Here is a 19,970-nt window from a genome sequence, read left to right as displayed (position 1 = left end):
GCAGAGGCATTGAGCAATAATAGAGCAATGGAATCCTCAGAGTTAACAGACAGTTTGTATTATAGCAACCAGGGAAGCAGATGAGGACAGCAAGGGAGGTAGGAACTAAATCATGCCCTATTTGCCATGCTACAAGAATTTGGATTTTGTGCTGCAAATAAAAAACCACCAGCATATTTTAGGAAGATACTTCTACAGCAGAATGGGGCTATATTGACAAGAGAGAGACCTGAAGCAAGGCCAGCCAGGTACTAGTGCTACCCACTGCTCAGAAGAACTGCCTGGGGTACTTGTTAAGTACACAGATTGTAAGGCCCCCTCCAGACCTGCTGAGTCTAGGGGAAGGGCCTGGGAATCTATGATTAGCAGGCATCCCAGGTTTTCTAACAACAAAGAAACACAGAGTGTAGGAGATTGCGGCCACCATCCTCTGTAGGAGAATAAAGGGAAAGGGGGAGGGGCATGTTACTGTGTAATTTAGGGGAAGGAATCTGCATAATGTGGTCAAGGGGTTGTGTGCCAGGATGAGGAAAGCCTGGTATGACTGCGTAGATAGTTGTACTATTTACCAAGACAGGGAATGCAGGAGAAACAGCAAGTTTAGGGAAAATAAATCATGTTTTATTTTTGATAAGGAATTGATCAAAACGTTGGCTCTCAAAGTGTTGTCTTGGCAGTGATAAAAACTATAGGTGGCTGAGGTCACCCAAGGAGAAACTAAGGTGTGAGAAGGGAGAAGGGTCGCAGCTCCCAAATGCACTTATTTTCTTTTGTGCTTCTCACACAAATCTGTGACTTGAATGGCTCACATCTTCCAACCATGTTGAGTTATAATCGGGACAATAAATTACACACATAATGTTTGGAAATAGACAAACAGAAAACTAAATATTCCCTAGGTCTCTAAAGCCCAGTGCATGACACAGCCAAGCTGCCTCCTGCCTTTTGACTTAATCCAGGGACAGGGTTGATGGTTGGCATTGACAGGCCCCAGAAGAAACTCAGTCTCTCATATATTTATTCCCTTTGTCCTCTTGGTGCTATTTAAGGAACAAACACTTCCCCTTGTTTGTTGATAATCTTAAAAATAGAAAGACAGCATGAAAAATGTGTTAGTTGTCAGAAAACCTGAGTTAGAGTCACATGGAGTTTGCCAACTTAACCCAACCTCTTGGAACCTCCTTCTCCTCTTTGTAAAATAAGGATAATAATAACCACTGTAAAGAACAAATGAGAAAACAAACTTTAAAATGTGTCCAAGGGCCGGGCACAGTGGCTCACGCCTGTAACCCCAGCACTTTTGGAGGCCAAGGCAGGTGGATCACCTGAGGTCGGGAGTTCGAGACCAGCCTGACCAACATGGAGAAACCCTGTCTCTACTAAAAATACAAAATTAGCCGGGCGTAGTGGTGCATGCCTGTAATCCCAGCTACTCCAGAGGCTGAGGCAGGAGAATTGCTTGAACCCAGGAGGCGGAGGTTGCGGTGAGCCGAAATCGCGCCACTGCACTCCAGCCTGGGCAACAAGAGGGAAACTCCGTCTCAAAATAAAATAAAATGAAATAAAATAAAATGTGTCCAAAACTCTGCTCCAGGCTGTAAAGAACAGAAACCAACTCCCAGGAGCTCAAGTCAAAAGAGAGTTGATGGAAACGTTACAACAGGCAATCTTGCCAACTTGCAAGAACAGGCAATGCAGGACAGCTTGTCACTCAGGAACTGGAGCTGGAAGCCTGACGCTGCTCCCACTGCAGCGCTCTCTCTGGGGCCATATGGTCCGCATCTCTGCTTCCCTCTGGGGGTCCACGCACTCCCACGTGGCAGACGTGGCAGTTGTCTATCCACTATCCATTCCCCTTCCTCCCTCACTAACAGAACCTCCATTGGATGAGGATGGTCACTCTCCCAGCCTTCTTTACAGCTAATGGTGGCCACGGATATGATTCTGGTCAATGAGGCTTAAGGAGAAGACTGCTGGGAACTCTGAAAAACCTCCCTTTTCCTACCAAAGAGAAAGAAAGATACTGCTTGGCACCCTCTCTCCCTTTTCCTTCCTTTTGCTTGTGACTGCTAGAGCTGCAGCAACCATCATGGGACCATCGGGAGAAGGACAAAAGAACTGGAAAGAGAGAAGTCAGCCCTGGACATTGCTGAGCACCCAACCAATATTAGCAAATTTTATGTGTAAAATTACAACACCAAAAAAAACCTCACTCCTATGTTTTTAAGCCACTGGGAGTTAGATTTTTGTTACTAGCAGCTGAGGGCACTCTTGATTAATAATACGATCATCCAATTTGAAGTCTTCCAAACTTCCATCATCTTCAAACCACCTTCAGCATTTTTGCCATACCTGCTCAAGTACCATGTTCTTCTTTAAATTGAGTCACTTTTATTAACGTGACTTAAAATAAATATGTAATGATTTAAATTAAAATAGATTCACCATGAATCACCCAAAACCATCCCATTTTTACCAATGGAACACTTTGCAAAAGCAAACCCAGCTCCGGCTATGTCCCTGATGCCCCCACCCTCAATTCCCAGGAGGGAAGACTCTGGAGCAGGGTCTTCCCCGAGTCACATGGCACCTAGGCCCACACACACCTCAGGAACTCTAAGGAGATGGAGATGATCAGCAGGTCTGCTGAATAGTAAGACTTACACAGGATTCGTGGTAGTAGTATTAAATGGTCTCATTTCAAAACTAAGATGTTTGCATTTATTTCTAGGGATAAATTACGGAATACTGGGCAGTCCTTTTTTGTGTCGGTGCAGAGAAAGCTATGTGGCTGGGGAGGAAACAGGAATACCCAGGCCAGCTGGTACCGCTGGTCCAGCAGAAGCAGGAAGCTCCTTCAGATGTTCCTGAACACTTTGCTCCGCCCACCTCCCAGCATTCTCTGCTTAGTGTCCATTCAATTGTGACAGTAACATTTCAAGTCAGTGGAGAAAAGATAGGTTATGCAACATGTGGTGATAGCATAGTTGGGAAATTATTAGGAAAAAATAGTTATATCCCTAACTCACTCCACTCATACACACATGCAAAAAAAAACAGATGGACGAAAGCCTTAAATATAAAAGAATTTATCCATAAACTATGCTACATTCATACAATAGACTATTGTGCAGCAGTCAGTTAGAAAAGGAAGAAGTAAATATATATGTACTGACAAGGAACTATCTAATGTTCAATGAAAAGCAGATTATAGGCCAGGCATGGTGGCTCACGACTATAATCCCAACACTTTGGGAGGCCAACGCGGGCAGATCACTTGAGGTCAGGAGTTTAAGACCAGCCAGGCCAACATGGTGAAACCCTATCTCTACTAAAAATACAAAAATTAGCCAGGCTTGGTGGCCTATGCCTGTAATCGCAGCTACTAGGGAGGCTGAGGCAGGAGAATCGCTTGAACCCAGGAGGTGGAGGTTGCAGTGAGCAAAAATCACACCATTGCACTCCAGCCTGGGCAACTAGACTCTATCTCAAAAAAAACCAAATTATAAATAACATACATAGAATGATACCATTTATGTTAAATGTGTGCATAGATATCCATATGAACATATGAAAGAAATGCATTAATAGAGTCTGAAAGGATAAACCTTAATTGGGTAACAGTCATTCTTTTTTTCATGGAAATGCAGAATTATTTACTTATTAGTTGCAGAAGATCAGCTGTTCTATTTAAGTTCACCAAAAAAAAAGTATTTCTCATCATCCCTCTTTTTCTCCTCTCTGCCTTTGAAGTGTGTATGAGGGCATTATGAGGAGACAAAGTGATCACATTCAAGGATGTCATTGGGATATAATCATATATTGCCACATATTGCCCATCTAATTTTAAAAAGCGGAAAAGAACAAAACTTAATGAAAAAAGCTGAACTACAAAGTAATAGAGAAAACATGAAAGAATGTTTTATAATTTTAATGTGGTAATCAGCTCTCAGCAATATGTCAATGACAAAACCATAAGAAAAGAAAAAGATTGACAAATATGAAACTAAAATCTCTATATGGCAAAGCAAAAGACAATAAAATGGAAAAAAAACACTCGCAACATGATGGAGAAAGAGTAATATTATTAAACTGTGAATTGTTTGGAAAAATAAGAAAATTACAAACCCAGTAGGAAAATGAGTAAAAGGCATAAAGAAGCACTCTATTTTAAAAGAAGACACAAAAATGTCCAAAATTCACACTCAAGATGTTCAACTTCACTAATAATTACAGAAAAGCAAATTAAAATGAGATACTAGCCAGGCACAGTAGCTCACGCCTGTAATCCCAACACTTTGGGAGGCTGAGATGAGTGGATCACCTGAGGTCAGGAGTTCAAGACCAGCCTGGCCAACATGGTGAAACCCCATCTCTACTAAAAATACAAAAAATTATCCGGGTGTGGTGGTGGGTGCCTGTAATCCCAGCTACCTGGGAGGCTGGGGCAGGAGAATCGCTTGAACCCAGGATACAGAGGTTGCAGTCAGCCTAGATCGCACCATTGCACTCCAGCCTGGGCAACAAGAGCAAAACTCTGTCTCAAAAAAAAAATTAAATTAAAAATAAATAATAAAATGAGATACCATTTTTCACTTAGATGGAGACGATTAAAAAGATTTCTAGTAGCCAGTTGTTGGCAAGGCCGGGGCAGAAACAGGTGCACTTCCATTCTGTTGATGGAAGCCTAAACTGGCTTCAGCAGGCAAACTTGGAAGATAAGTATCAAAAGTTGAAATGCGCAGGCATGTTGCCCTCTTCTAGGAATTTAAGAAAAGAATGGTGCACGGTGCAAATTTGTGTGAACAAGAAGGGTTATGGTACTGAAAAGTTAGAAACAGCCTGAATGCCCATCAATAGGGTTTTGGTTAAATAAATTTATGAGACTTGGAGGTGTTACGGAGACCAGGCAGGTGTTATAAAAGATAAAGAACATCTTTACATATTGACACAAAGCACATAAATGTTCACATGAGAAAAACAGCTCACACAATTCCACATATCAAGTGATCCTCCTTTGTTTAATATATAACCTACTGGTAAGGCTGACACTTAACAGTTGTTATCCCTGTAGGTTAGAATTTGAGGGAAATTTTCTTTTATCTTTTTTCTTTTTTCTTTTTTCTTTTTTGAGATGAAGTTTCGCTCTTGTTGCCCAGGCTGGAGTGCAATGGCAGGATCTCGGCTCACCGCAACCTCCGCCTCCCAGGTTCAAGAGGTTCTCCTGCCTCAGCCTCCCGAGTAGCTAGGATTACAGGCATGTTCCACCATGCCCAGTTAATTTTGTATTTTTAGTAGAGACAGGGTTTCTCCATGTTGGCCAGGCTGGTCTCGAACCCCTGACCTCAGATGATCCACCCGCCTTGGCCTCCCAAAGTGCTGGGATTACAGGCGTGAGCCACCACACCCGGCCAGAAATTTTCTATATTACTGAAACTTTTTACAAACAGCATGTGTTATCTGTATGATAACAAAAGTGAATAAAGATTTCATTTTGAAAATCTAAGGAAGAGATATGCTATTTATGCTGTCCTTTAAGGATTTATTTACCCTTTCTTTTGTTCAACAAATATGAACAGTTTATTACATAGAAGATAGTGCCTCCAGGACTGAGGTAGAAACAAAAGACAATCGGACCTAAGCCTCTCTCTGCTTCCTGAAACCAAACCAATATTATCACTGCCCCCACCTGACACGCAGACACACAGACACACAGACACACACACACACACACATATATATACATACATGCCTTCCTCCTGCCACAAATAAGTTGGTGTCCCTTGGCCATTCCAAACCCAATCCCACCACCTGCATCCTAGAGTCTATCTCCCCATCATTTTCTCAGAAGCCTCACACCATTCATTTTTTCTTTCTTTCTTTCTTCTTTCTTTCTAACTTTTCCCTCTCTCTTGCATCCACCTAGTCAGCAGTGAAAACCTCTTAAGTCTCTTTCATTCTAAATAAAAAGAAGGGAGGGAAGGAAGGACATTCTGGACGGAATTATTGGGGAGAGAAGGGGGAGGAGGAAGGGGAGAGGAAAGAGGTATCCAAGCATATTCTCCAAATTTGTGATTTTTAAACCTTCTTAAAGAAATAGGTTAGCCTGACTATTATAAGAACATAACACCTAGTGTGGTGGCTCACGCTTGTGATCCCAGCACTTTGGGAGACGAGGTGGATCACCTAAGGTCAGGAGTTCAAGACCAGCCTGGCCAACATAGCGAAACGCCATCTCTACTAAAAATACAAAAATTAGCTGGGCGTGGTGGCACACACCTGTAGTCCCAGCTACTTGGGAGGCTGAAGAAGGAGGATCATTTGAACCTGGGAGGTGGAGGCTGCAGTGAGCAGAGATTGCGCTACTGCACTCCAGCCTGGGCAACAGAGTAAGACTCTATCTCAAAAAAAAACAAAAGCAAAACAAAAGAATATGACAGAGACAGCAATATAAAAGCAAGACTTTGAGCTAGGCAGAGAAGGTGCTCTCTCTCTGACCCAGAGGGCGGACCCAGTCCAGAGCACCCCAGCCCCTGCCTCAGGATGCACTCTGTTGGAGTCAGGACCTGGATGATCTCAATTATGGATGGCTCATTTCTCTCCAGCTATCATCCAGTCCCTCCTCCCCTTCAGCCAGACTTCTAAAAAGAGTTGTCTACTTGCCTTCCATGTCCTTACCTCCTCCACTTCTCCACCCACTAAGTTGGCTGCTGAGCCCCACCACTCTACCAAAACTAGTCCCCCCTAGGCACACTTCTCAGTCTTGTCTCAACTTCTCGGCAACATTTGGCACCAGTCTTGTGTCTGTCCTGTCTTTGTATTCTTTGCCAATGTTTCCTCTCCAGCCTCACTTCTCAGTCCTGGGGCTCCCAGTGCTCAGTCCCGAGACCTTTGCTCTCTTCCCTGTACCCTCTTTCCTATGCCATCTCATCCAAGCCAGCGTGTTCATCACCATTATGCACCAATGGTGCACAAACACCACTGATTCTGAAAATGCATGGTCAGTCAACACCTCACAACTGGCATCCAGGAGATGTTGGCTTCATCAATATCTCTGCTTGGGTATCTCACAGATTTCATTCATTCATTCTATCAAGTACCTACTATGTGTCAGGAACTACACCAGGCACTGGATACAGAATGAAAAACAAAACAGGCATGGTTCATGCCCCTGAGCAGCTTAACTCAAATGTCAACAACTGAACTCAAGAGCTTTCCTCAACCAACATGCTCCTCTATGTTCTGTGTCTCAATAAATGGCACAACTTCCACCCCCCTGCTCAAGCCAGAAACTTGAATATTATAGGTGATACTTCACTTTCCCTTATTCTACCTGGGGGAGACACACTCTAAATAGCCTCCCCCTACCCACAATGAGGCATGCCTTTGTAGAATCCTCTCCCCTTGAGGCAGAACCTGTGACCTGCTTCTAATCAATAGAAGATAGCCAAGGTGGGCTGGGAGTGGTGGCTCACGCCTATAATCCCAGCACTTTGGGAGGCCGAGGTGGGTGGATCACTTGAGGTCAGGAGTTCTAGATCAGCCTGACCAACATGGTGAAACCCCATCTCTACTAAAAATACAAAAATTAGCCAGGTGTTATGGCACACACCTGTAATCCCAGCTACTTGGGAGGCTGAGGCATGAGAATCACTTGAACCTGGGAGGTGGAGGTTGCAATAAGGAGAGATCACACCACTGCACTCCAGCCTGAGTGACAGAGCAAGACCCTGTCTCAAAAAAAAAAAAAAAAAAGATATCCAAGGTGATAGATGTTGGAATCTTGTTTAGGATATGTTATTTGGCAATAGTGACTGGATGGCATTCCTTCCTGTGATTACATTATGTTATATAATACTCCATCTTAGCAGGCTCGAGAGAGACTCCCTTGCTGGCTTTAAAGAAGTAAGCTGTCGAAGAGTAATGTTACAGAGCAGAGAGAGTGAGGAGGCTGCATCTGGCTCCGGCTTTCAGCCACTGCAGTACATTGAGCTCCACAGAGACCGCACCGGGGCAACTGAGAGCCAGAGGGGCACTGGGCGACTCTGTGCCTCACTGAGGAAAAATAACTAAACATGGGCAAAGGAGATCCTAAGAAGCCGTGAGGCAAAATGTCATCATATGCATTTTTTGTGCAAAGTTGTCGGGAGGAGCATAAGAAGCAGCACCCAGATGCTTCAGTCAACTTCTCAGAGTTTTCTCAGAAGTGCCCAGAGAGGTGGAAGACCATGACTGCTAAAGAGAAAGGAAAATTTGAAGATATGCCAAAGCCAGACAAGGCCCATTATGAAAGAGAAATGAAAATCTATATCTCTCCTAAACAGGAGACAAAAAAGAAGTTCAGGTCGGGCATGGTGGCTCACGCCTGTAATCCCAGCACTTTGGGAGGCCGAGACAAGTGGATCACAAGGTCAGGAATCCAAGACTACCTGGCCAAGATGGTGAAACTGCGTTTCTATTAAAACTATAAAAATTAGCCAGGCGCAGTGGCGGGTGCCTGTAATCCCAGCTACTCAGGAGGCTGAGGCAGGAGAACCGCTTGAACCCGGGTGGCAGAGGTTGCAGTGAGCAGAGATTGTGCCACTGCACTCCAGCCTGGACGACAGAGTGAGACTCCATCTCAAAAAAAATAAGTTCAAGGATCCCAATGCACCCAAGAGGCCTCCTTCAGCCTTTTTCCTGTTCTGTTCTGAGTATCACCCAAAAATCAAAGGAGAACATCCTGGCCTGTCCATTGGTGATGTTGGAAAGAAACTGGGAGAGATGTGGAATGACACTGCTGCAAATGACAAGCACCCTTATGAAAAGAAGGCTGCGAAGCTGAAGGAAAAATATGAAAAGGGTATTGCTGCATATCGAGCAAAGGAAAGTCTGATGCAGCAAAAAAAAAAGGGAGTTGTCAAGGCTGAAAAGGCAAGAAAAAGAAGGAAGAGGAGGAAGATGAGGAAGATGAAGAGGATAAGGAGGAGGAGGAGGAGAAAGATGAAGAAGATGAAGATGAAGAAGATGATGATGAATAAGTTGGTCCTAGCGCAGTTTTTTTTTCTTGTCTATAAAGCATTTAACCCCCCTCCACACAACTCACTCCTTTTAAAGAAAAAAATTGAAATGTAAGGCTGTGTAAGATTTGATTTTAAACTGCACAGTGTCTTTTTTTTGTATAGCTAACACACTACCGAGTGTGTCTTTAGATAGCCCTGTCCTGGTGGTATTTTCAGTAGCCACTAACCTTGCCTGGTACAGTATGGGGGTTGTAAATTGGCATGGAAATTTAAAGCAGGTTCTTCTTGGTGCACAGCACAAGTTAATTATATACAGGGATGGTAGTTTTTTTCATCTTCAGTTGTCTCTAATGCAGCTTATACAAAATAATTGTTCTGTTAACTGAATACCACTTTGTAATTGCAAAAAATAAAAAGTTGCAGCTGTTTTGTTGACATTCTGAATGGTTCTAAGTAAGTAAAATTCTTCTATTAGAAAAAAAAAAAAAGAAGAAGCTATCGTGTTTATCAAGGAACTGTAGGTGGCCTCTGAGAGCCAGAAAGAAAATGGGGACATCAGTGCTACAATTGCAAGGAGATGAATTTGCCAACAACCTGAGGAAGCTTGCAAATTGACCTTTCCCTGGTTGAGCCTCTGATGAAATTACAGCCCATGTCAATACTTGGTCTGAAGTCTGGTGAGTCCCTGAGCAGAGGACCCAGTTAAGTTGTGCCTAGACTCTTGACCCATGGAAACTGTAAGATAATAAATGGGTGTTATTTGGGGCCACTAAGTTTGTGGTAATTTGTTACTCAGCATAGAAAACTAGTGGAGCACCTGACCATCACCAGAACTTTTTGATTTTTTCACTAAAATAATTCTCAAAAACTCCACTTTTCTCCATCTCCACTACTCCACCCAGAGTAAACTGCCATCATCTCCTATCCAAATAGAGTATCTTTCAGCCTGGCACAGTGGCTCACACCTATAATCCCACACTTTGGGAGGCTGAGGCAGGAGGACTGCTTGATCCCAGGAGTTTGAGATCAGCCTGGGCAACATGGCAAGACCCTGTCTGTATTAAAAATCAAAAAAATTAGCCAGGCATGGTGGTGTGGACCTGTGGTCCCAGCTACTTGGCAGGCTAAGGCTGGAGGATTGCTTAAGCCTGAGAGATCAAGCCTGCAGTGAGCTATGAATGCACCTCTGCACTCCAGCCTGGGTGACAGGGCAAGACCCTGTCTCAAAAATAAATAAATAAATAAATAAATAAATAAATAAATAAATAAATAAATAAATAATTTTTTAAAAATAGCTCCTTAATCTCCACTGTCACATTTGCTCCTCCTAACTTAACTGGACCAAGTCATGAGAACACCCCAGGCAAGTTAATAATTTCACTTTCCTTCAACTCAACATTTTTTCAGTAGAGATGAGGAGAAATTGTCCACTAATAAAAGCGATGCATCTCTTTTTTTTTTTTTTTTTTTTCTTTTTTTTTTTTTTTTTTTTGAGACGGAGTTTTGCTCTGTCACCCAGGCTGGAGTGCAATGGCCTGATCTAGGCTCCCTGCAACCTCCACCTCCCAGGTTAAAGCGATTCTCCTGCCTCAGCCTCCCGAGTAACTGGGACCACAGGAGCGTGCCACCACACTCGGCTAATTTTTTGTATTTTTAGTAGAGATGTGGTTTCACTGTGTTAGCCAGGATGGTCTCTATCTCCTGACCTCGTGATCCACCCACCTCAGCCTCCCAAAGTGCTGAGATTACAGGCGTGAGCCACCGTGCCCAGCTGCATCTCTTTTTTTGCCAAAACGAGAGGTTCAATATATGTGATTTTCCAAAGCAGGTAACTCCTTGGGAGGCCCATTAAACCACTTAAATTTAAACAACAGGCTGGGCACAATGGATCACGCCTGTAATCTCAGCACTTTGGGAGGGTGAGGCGGGAGGATCACTTAAGCCCAGGAGTTCAAGACCAGCCTGGGCAACATAGTGAGACCCCATCTCTATTAATTAAAAAAATTTTTGTTTAATCACTCATTTTCTGTAAATAGCACAACCTATTGTATTACATAGGTTCAGACTTTCAGCTTAATTTACTTAATGGCAGTTCTTGGCAGACTCATCTCAGGTTTGGAGGAACAGTTAGTACATGTCTATCACAAGTTTTTAATTTTAAGAAAGAACAATTTGGCTGGGCACAGTGGCTCATACCTGTAATCCCAGCACTTTGGGAGGCTGAGGCAGGTGGGTCACCTGAGGTCAGGAGTTCACGACCAGCCTGGCCAACATGGCAAAACCCTGTCTCTACTAAAAATACAAAAATTAGCATGGCATGGTGGTGCACACCTGTAGTCCCAGCTACACAGGAGACTAAGGCAGGAGAATCGCTTGAACTCAGGAGGTAGAGGTTTCGGTGAGCCAAGATCGCACCACTACACTCCAGCCTGGACAACAGAGTGAGACTCTGTCTCAAGAAAAAAAAAGAAAGAAAAAAGAAAAGAAAAGAAAGAAAGAAAGAACAAGTTATCTTTTTCTTTCTCTGTTGCTCAAGATTTGAGTGCCAAATCTGAGGTCATGAAGATTTACGTCATGTTTTCTTCTAATAGTTTTATCATTTACATTTAGGTTGTTGATCCAGTTTGAATTAGTTTTTGCATGTGGAATGAGGCAAGGGTATGAATTCATTTTTTCTTTTGCATGTGGTTATCTCGTTGCCCCACCACAATCTGTTAAATAGACTCTTCTTTCCTCCCATTAATTGGCACCCTTGTAAAAAATCAATTGACCATAGATGTTTGGTATTATTGCTAAACTCTCAATTCTATTTTATTGGTCTATATGTGTCCGTCTTTATACAAGTACCACACTTCAGTGTGGGCAATATAGTAAGACCTCAACTCTCCAAAAAAAAATTTTTTTTTAATTAGCCAAATGTGGTAGTGTGCACCTGTAGTCCCTGCTACTTGGGAGGCTAAGATGGGAAAATCACTTGAGTCCAGGGCCCAGGGGTTGCAGTGAGCCAAGATTGTGCCACTGCACTCCAGCCTAGGTGACAGAGTTAGGCCCTGTCTCAAAAACACCTTCCTGGGAAGTTTGGAAATCAGGAAGTGTGAGTCTTTCAATTTTCTTTTTCTTTTTAAATATTGTTTTGGCTATTCAGAGGTCCCTGCAGTTTTTTGGGTTTTGGTTTTTTTTTCTTTTTGAGATGGAGTCTCGCTCTGTTGCCCAAGCTGGAGTGCAGTGGTATGATCTCGGCTCACTGCAGCCTCTGCCTCCCAGGTTCAAGCAATTCTCCTGCCTCAGCCTCCCAAGTAGCTGGGACTACAGGCATGCACCCATGCCCGACTAATTTTTGTATTTTTAGTAGAGACAGGGTTTCACCACATTGGCCAGGATGGTCTTGATCTCCTGACCCCGTGATCTGCCCACCTCAATCTACCAAAGAGCTGGGATTACGGGCACGAGCCACCGCACCCAGCCGGTCCCTGCAGTTTTATAGGAACTTGAGGATAAGTTTCAATTTCTCCAAAAAAAAGACTATTGGAATTTTGATAGGGATTACATTGAATCTATAGATTGCTTTGGGGAATATTGCCATCTTAACAATATTAACACTCCCAACCCATGAACATGGGATGTCTTTCCATTCATTTAGGTCTTCCTTAGTTTCTTCCATCGATGTTTTTAGTTTTTGGTGTACAAGTCTTTCACCTCCTCAGTTAAATTTATTCCAAGGTAATTTATTCTCTCAGGTGCTACTATAAATTGAATTGTTTTCTTAATTTCCTTTTCAGATTGTTCACTGCTAGTGTAAAGAAATAGAGCTCATGTTTGTGTGTTGGCCTTGCACCAACTTTGCTGAATTCCTTTACCAGCTATGGTAGGTTTTTGAGATTCTATGGGATTTTCTATACAGAGAGCCACGTCATCTACAAATCGTGGTAATTTTACTTCTTATTTTGCTTTTTGGAGGCCTTTTATTTTTCTTGCCTAATTGCTCTGTCTAGGACTTTCAGTATAATGTTGAATAGCACAGATGACAACAGACATCTTTGTCTTGTTCCTGATTCTAGAAACTTTAAGCTTTTAGTCTTTCACCATTGAGAATGATGTGTTGTGGGGTTTTTTTCATAAATGTCCTTTATCATGTAAAGGAAGTTACCTTTTATCTTAACCCATTCTGCTGCTATCACAAAATACCTTAGAGTGAGTAATTTACAAATAAATAGAAATGTATTTCTGCCAGGCACAACAGCTCATGCCTGTAATACCAACAATTTGGGAGGCCAAAGTGGGAAGATTGTTTGAGGCCAGGAGTTCAAGACCAGCTCAGGTAACATAGCGAGGACTTATCTCTATTAAACATTTAAAAATTAGCTAGGCATGATGGCAGGCACCTATAGTCCCAGCTACTTGGGAAGCTGAAGTGGGAGGACTGCTCGAGCCAAGGAGTTTGAGGCTGCAGTGAGCCAGGATCTTGCCACTGCACTCCAGCCTGGGCAACAGAGCAAGACCCTGTCTCCTCACCACCAAAAAGAAGAAAGAAAATTTACTTCTCACAGTTCTGGAGGCTGGGAAGTCCAGGACCAAAATGCCAGAAGATTTGGTGTTTGGTGAGGACCTGTTCCATATATAGCATTTTCTTGAGGCATCCTCACAATAAGCAGGAAAAGGTAGAAGGGCAAAAGGAGACCAACATGGTGTCCTCATGTAGCAGAAGAGATTAAAGGGGAAAGGGGAGCCAGCTAGTTCTCTCAAGCCCTTTTATGAGGGCTCTAATAACCTCCTTCAGGCCCCACATCTTAATTCTATTGCATTGGGGTTGAGTTTCAACATATGAATTTTGGAGGGACACATAGATTCGAATCATAGCACCTACTATTTCTAGTGTTCTGAGTTTTTATCATGAAAAGGTGCTGAATTTTATCAAATGCTTTTTCTGCATCTATTGAGATGACCATGTTTTTTCTTGTCATTTTATTATTGTGGTATATCACATTGATTGATTTCCTTGTGTTGAACCACTCTTGGTTTCAGGGATAAATTCCACTTAGACATGGTACGTGATTCTTTTTTTTTTTTTTTTTTTTTTTTTTTTTGAGGCAGGGTCTCATTCTGGTTGCCCAGGCTGGAGCATAGTGGTGCAATCTCAGCTCACTGCAACCTCTGCCTCCATGGTTCAAGTGATTCTCATGTGTCACCCTCCGTAGCTGGAATTACAGGCACACGCCATCACACCAGCTAATTTTTGTAGAGATAGGGTTCCCCATGTTGGCCAGGCTGGTCTCAAACTCCTGACCTCTAGTGATCCTCCTGCCTCGACCTCCCAAAGTCACGGGATTACAGGCGTGAGCCACCACACGCAGCCAATTATTCTAAAGTGCTATTGGATTTGGTTTGCTAGCATTTGGTTGGGGATTCCTGTGTCTATATTCATAAGAGATACTGGCCTGAATTTCGCTTCTCTCATGGCATCTTTGTCTGGATATCAAAGTAATACTGGCCTCATAGAATGTGTTAGAAAATGTTCGTTCCTCTTCCATTTTTTGGAAAAGTTTGAGTAGAGTTGGTGTTAATTCTTCTTTAAATTGGCTAAAAATGTGTTGCTCAATTTCCCTGTCTTTGTGAATTTTCCAGTTTTTTTCTTCTGCTATTTATTTCTATCTTCATTCCATTGTGGTTGAAGAGGATACTTTGTATGATTTTGATTTTTTTTAATGTATTGAGAATCATTTTTCTGGCCTAGCATATGTTCTATCCTGGAAATTGCTCCATGTACACTTGAGAAGTATATTCTGCTGTTGCTAGCTGGAGTGATCTGTACATCTGCAGTCTAGTTAGTTTATAATGTTCTTCAAGTCTTCTATTTCCTTGCCAATCTTCTGTCTAGGTGTTCAATCTATTATTGAAAGTAGGACATTGAAGTCTCCAACTATTATTGTAGAACTATTTTTCCCTTTAATTCTGTCCATATTTGCTTTATATATTTTGGACTCTGTTGTTTGATGTGTATATGTTTATAATTATTATATTTTCCTGAAAAATTGATCCTATTAGCAATATAAACATTTTTTGTCTCTTATAACAATTCTTGACTTAAAATATATTCTTTCTGATACTAGCATAGCCATTCCAGCTCTATTTTGGTTACAGTTTGCCTAGAATATCTTTTTTTTTTTTTTTCGGAGACACAGTCTCACCCTGACACCCAGACTGGAATACAGTGGCACAAACATAGCTCACTGCAGCTCACTGCAGCCATGGCTGCACAGTATTCCCAGACTAAAGCAATCCTTCCACCTCAACCTCTCCAGTAGCTGGAACCACAGGTGTGCACCACCATTCTTGGCTAATCTTTTTATTTTTAGTAGAGACAGGGTCTTTCCATGTTACCTAGGCTGGTCTCAAACTCCTGGCTCAGGTGATCTTCCTGCCTTGGTCTTCCAAAGTGCTGGGACTGGCCAGGCATGGTGGCTCACGCCTGTAATACCAGCACTTTGGGAGGCTGAGGTGGGTGGATCATTTGAGGTCAGAAACTCGAGACTAGCCTGGCCAACATGGTGAAACCCCATCTCTACTTAAAATACAAAAAAATTAGCTGGGGTGTGGTGGTACCCACCTGCAGTCCAAGCTACTCAGGAGGCTGAGGCAGGAGAATGACTTGAACCCCAGAGACACAGGTTGCAGTGAGCCAAGATCATACCACTTCATTCCAGCCTGGGCAACAGAGCGAGACTCTGTCTCAAAAAAAACAAAAGACAAACTGCTGAGATTACAGGTATGAGCCACTGTGCCCAGCCCCAGAATATATTTTTCCATTCTTTGATTTTCAACCTATTTGCATCTTTGGATCTTAAGTTAGTCTCTAGTAAAAGCATATAGTTGGATCATTTTTTAAAACTTCATTTTGCTGGCCAGGTGTAGTGGCTCATGCCTGTAATCCCAGCACTTTAGGAGGCCGAGGCGGGCAGATCACTTGAGGTTGTGGTGACTCACGCCTGTAATCCCAGCACTTTAGGACTTTAGGAGGCCGAGACGGGCAGATCACTTGAGGTCAGGAGTTTGAGACCAGCCTGACCAACATGGTGAAACCCCATTTCTACTAAAAATACAAAAAAAAAAATTAGTCAGGCATGGTAGCATGTGCCTGTAGTCCCAGCTACACATGAGGCTGAGACAGGAGACTCGCTTGAACCCGGGAGGTGGAGGTTGCAGTGAGCCAAGATCGCGCCACTGCACTTCAGCCTGGGTGACGGAGCAAGACTCTGTCTCAAAAAAAAAAAAAAATTATTTTGCCAATCTCTGTCTTTTAATTAAGAGTTTAATCCATTTACATTTTAAATGATTATTGATAATAAAGAACTTACCTCTACCATCATGCTATTTATTTTCTTTTTCTTTTTTTTTTTTTTTTACTTTTAATTTAGGTTCAGAGTACATGTGCAGGTAATAAGCATAATACTCAATAGGTAGTTTTTTTGATCCTCACCCTCCTCCCACCCTTCACCCTCAAGTAGGCCCCAGTGTCTCTTGTTCCCTTCTTTGGGTCCACATACACTCAATGTTTAGCTCCCACTTACAAGTAAGAACATGTGATATTTGCTTGTCTTTTTTTTTTTTTTTTTGAGATGGACTTTCCCTCTCTCACCCAGGCTGGAGTTCAGTGGCCCAATCTCGGCCCACTGCAACCTCCAACTCCCAGGTTCAAGCAATTCTCCTGCCTCAGCCTCAAGAGTAGCTGGGATTACAGGCACAAGACACCACAGCTGGCTAATTTTTGTATTTTTAGTAGAGACGGGGTTTCATCATGTTGGCCAGGCTAGTCTCGAACTCCTGACCTCAGGTGATCCAGCCACCTCAGCCTCCCAAAGTGCTGGAATTACAAGTATGAGCCACTATGCCTGGCTCCTTCAAAACTGAAAGAACATTTTACAGGCTATAATATTCCTGGTTGAGAAGTTTTTTTATTTCACCACTTTAAAGATATCATCATTCCACTGCCTTCATGGTTTCCGATGAAAAATTAGCTGTTGTTCTTATGCAGGAGCCTTGTAAATGAAGAGTCACTTCTCTCTTTCACTTTAAAGATTTTCTCTTTATTTTTGGCTTTCAACAGTTTGACTATAATATGTCTCAGTGTGAATCTCTGAGTTTATCCTGCTTTAAGTTTATCAAGCTTATTAGATGTGTTGATTCACATCTTTCGCCACATCTGGGAACTTTATGGCCATTACCTGTTTAAATATTTTTCCTTCCCCTTTCTCTCTCTCTCCTCTAACGTGTGTTTTGATATGCTTAATTTGTGTCCCACATGTCCAATAGGCTCTGTTCAATTGTTTTCTTTTTGTTCCTCAAACTGGGTAATTTTAACTGCCCTATCTTCAAGTTCACTGATTCTTTTTTTCTGCCTGCTCAAATGTGCTGTTGACCCCCTCTAGTAATTTTTGTACTTCAGCTATTGTACTTCTCAGCTCCAAAATTTTTATTTGGTTCCTTTTTATTATTTCTATCTCTTTATGATATTCTATGCTTGTATATACATCATTCTCCTGATTTTCCTTAGCTATTCTTCATGGTTTCCATGAGCTCTTTTCTTTTTTCCTTCAGCATATTTAAGACAGTTAAGTCTTTTTATATAAGTCCAACGTCTGGGCTCTTCATGGATAGTTTCTATCAATTTTTTTTCTATATTCCTTTTACTATGAATGAGCCATACTTTCATTTTATGTTGCATGCTTTATAATTTTGTGATGAGAACTGGAAATTTTGAATATTAAAATTGTAACTCTTGCAATTAGATTTTCTCTTCTGCCCCAGTTTCAGGGATTATTGTTGCTTGAAGAAAGCTACAGTCATCTGTCTATTTAGCACCTTTTCCAAACTATGTTGCAAAGAATATATTCCTTGGCATGTGTAGTCACTAAAGACTCTTATTATTTCTGCAGTCAGCCAGTGACCTAACAGAGATTTCCTTAAATGCCTGGGTCCAAAAAAGAAAAGAAAAGAAAAGGCTGTTTTGTCTCTTAAATCACTCAGGAGGCTGACGCAGGAGGATTGCTTGAGCCCAGGAGTTTGAGTTCAGCCTGAGCAACATAGCAAGACTTCATCTTTTTTTTTTTTTTTTTTTTTTTTTTGAGTTGAGAGTCTTGCTCTGTCACCCAGGCTGGAGTACAGTGGCACAATCCTGGCTCACTGCAGCCTCCACCTCCCAGGTTCAAGCAATTCCCCTAGCCTCAGCCTCCCGAGTGGCTGGGATTACAGGCACATAACCAAGCCCAGCTAATTTTTTTCATTTTTAGTAGAGACAGGGTTTCACCATGTTGACCAGGCTGGTCTCGAACTCCTGACATCAAGCGATTTGCCCGTCCCAGCCTCCCAAAGTGCTGGGATTATAGGTGTAAGCCACCATGCCCAGCCAAGACCTCATCTTTAAAAAAAAAAAAAAAAAAAAAGAAAGAAAAGAAAAAAGAAAAGAAAAAAAAGGAGCTTTTTTAATCCCCTCTACCAATGAGAAAACCATTTCAGCTGAGCCCATGGAGGCTGAAACAATGGCCAACGTCGGTGGTGGCCCCTTAGCAAACTGTAAGCATATCAAAACACACAAGCCTGATTTTTGGAGGACAAGGTCCCTATAGCCCACCCTCACATCGCCAAGCACATCAGGGATACAGACTGCCATCTCCACAACTGGATGCTGCTGGGAAGAATTCACCAAAATTCACCAGCCTCTTTCTTCATCAAGTACTCCCTTCAATGCTGCAAGTGCTTCACTAGAATGTAGAGCTCCAAATAGTTGGTTCTGACAGTTCTTGCCAGCTCAACAGTGGTTTCAGTGAAGGGATCAATTCTACTCTGCCATCTTCCATGACATCACTCTTCCCCCACCCCACCACATTAGTCTTTATCCCATAGGAAACAGAAGGCACCCTCAAGATAGGATAATTTGAGGAGAATGTATTTAAGAAGGATTATTTACAAAAGTGTGGATGTAGGGGAGCCAGAAGAGGGAATGCATTAACCCAGGACTAATAGCAGCCACGCTGATACTATCCCTAAGCCCAAAGGGTTGAGGAGAGGGATCAGGACCAGGAAGGAAGGAAAGAGTTGCGCTGAGATGGCCATCTTGAAAGGGGCAGTGACATTTGGTTGATGAACACAGCCAGCCTGAGGCAACCTCAAAAGATGAAGGAAGCTCAAGACTAAATAGCCTGATATTACTCTTTTGCCTCCTCCTCCTACTACTACTACTTATGTTCCCCTTCCTCCTGCTGGGGCTCCTTATTGGCCAACCAAACACCCAGGCATAAGGGAGTCCAGTTGATAAAGGGGTGAAAAAGGATGAAGAGTGGATCTGGAGGACTAACTGGAGAATGGCCAGACAGCCACTCCAACCCCAAAATTACCTCTAGCCTCTATCTTCAAGACTGAATGCAGCAAATTTCTGGCTATTTAAGAACAGCCACTTTCCAAACACAACTGGAGGATTCTTCCCTGGAGAGAAGACCTCCCAATATCGACATTCAACATCTGGCACATCATCTGTGCAACTTACAGTCAACCTAGTGCTTCTCAAAACATAATGTGCACTTGAATTACCTGGTGATATTGTTAAAATGCAGATTCTAAATCTGTAGGTTACAGTGGAACCTGGGGTTCTCCATTTCCATTGAGCTCCCAGATGCTGCTGGTCCAAGGAGCTAGTCAACTCATCTTGCCCAAACACTTAAGAGTCTCCAATCAGCTTTTTAGTGTCTCATCCTTAAATATGAATAGATTGCTAAAGTAGACAGAAGTTTGAGGTGGCCATTAGCATGACAGTAACCAAAATAAATTAGCATTAAAAAGGACCCAAGGAAACAGAGACAAAGTGGAGAGAAGGAAAACTAAAAACAAATTCACTATTATAATATCCTCACAGACAGGAAAACTTATGCCTGCCCATAAAACCAGGATAGAATAATATGGAAAAGAGACAGTCAGCAG

General features: G+C 42.4%; 1 protein-coding gene and 1 pseudogene across 2 annotated transcripts in view; one reads left to right on the top strand and one right to left on the bottom strand.

Moving 5' to 3' along the window:
• CXCR1 (C-X-C motif chemokine receptor 1) overlaps window positions 1-19,970 on the bottom strand; it is a 45,747-nt gene that overhangs the window by 21,191 nt on the left and 4,586 nt on the right. The window lies entirely within an intron of this gene.
• LOC116809463 (high mobility group protein B1-like) lies at window positions 8,002-9,057 on the top strand (annotated as a pseudogene).

The sequence above is a fragment of the Hylobates moloch genome, unplaced genomic scaffold, assembly GCF_009828535.3.
Source record: "Hylobates moloch isolate HMO894 unplaced genomic scaffold, HMol_V3 SCAFFOLD_1, whole genome shotgun sequence".
NCBI lineage: Eukaryota > Metazoa > Chordata > Mammalia > Primates > Hylobatidae > Hylobates > Hylobates moloch.
This window is presented reverse-complemented; position numbering and strand designations above follow the sequence as displayed.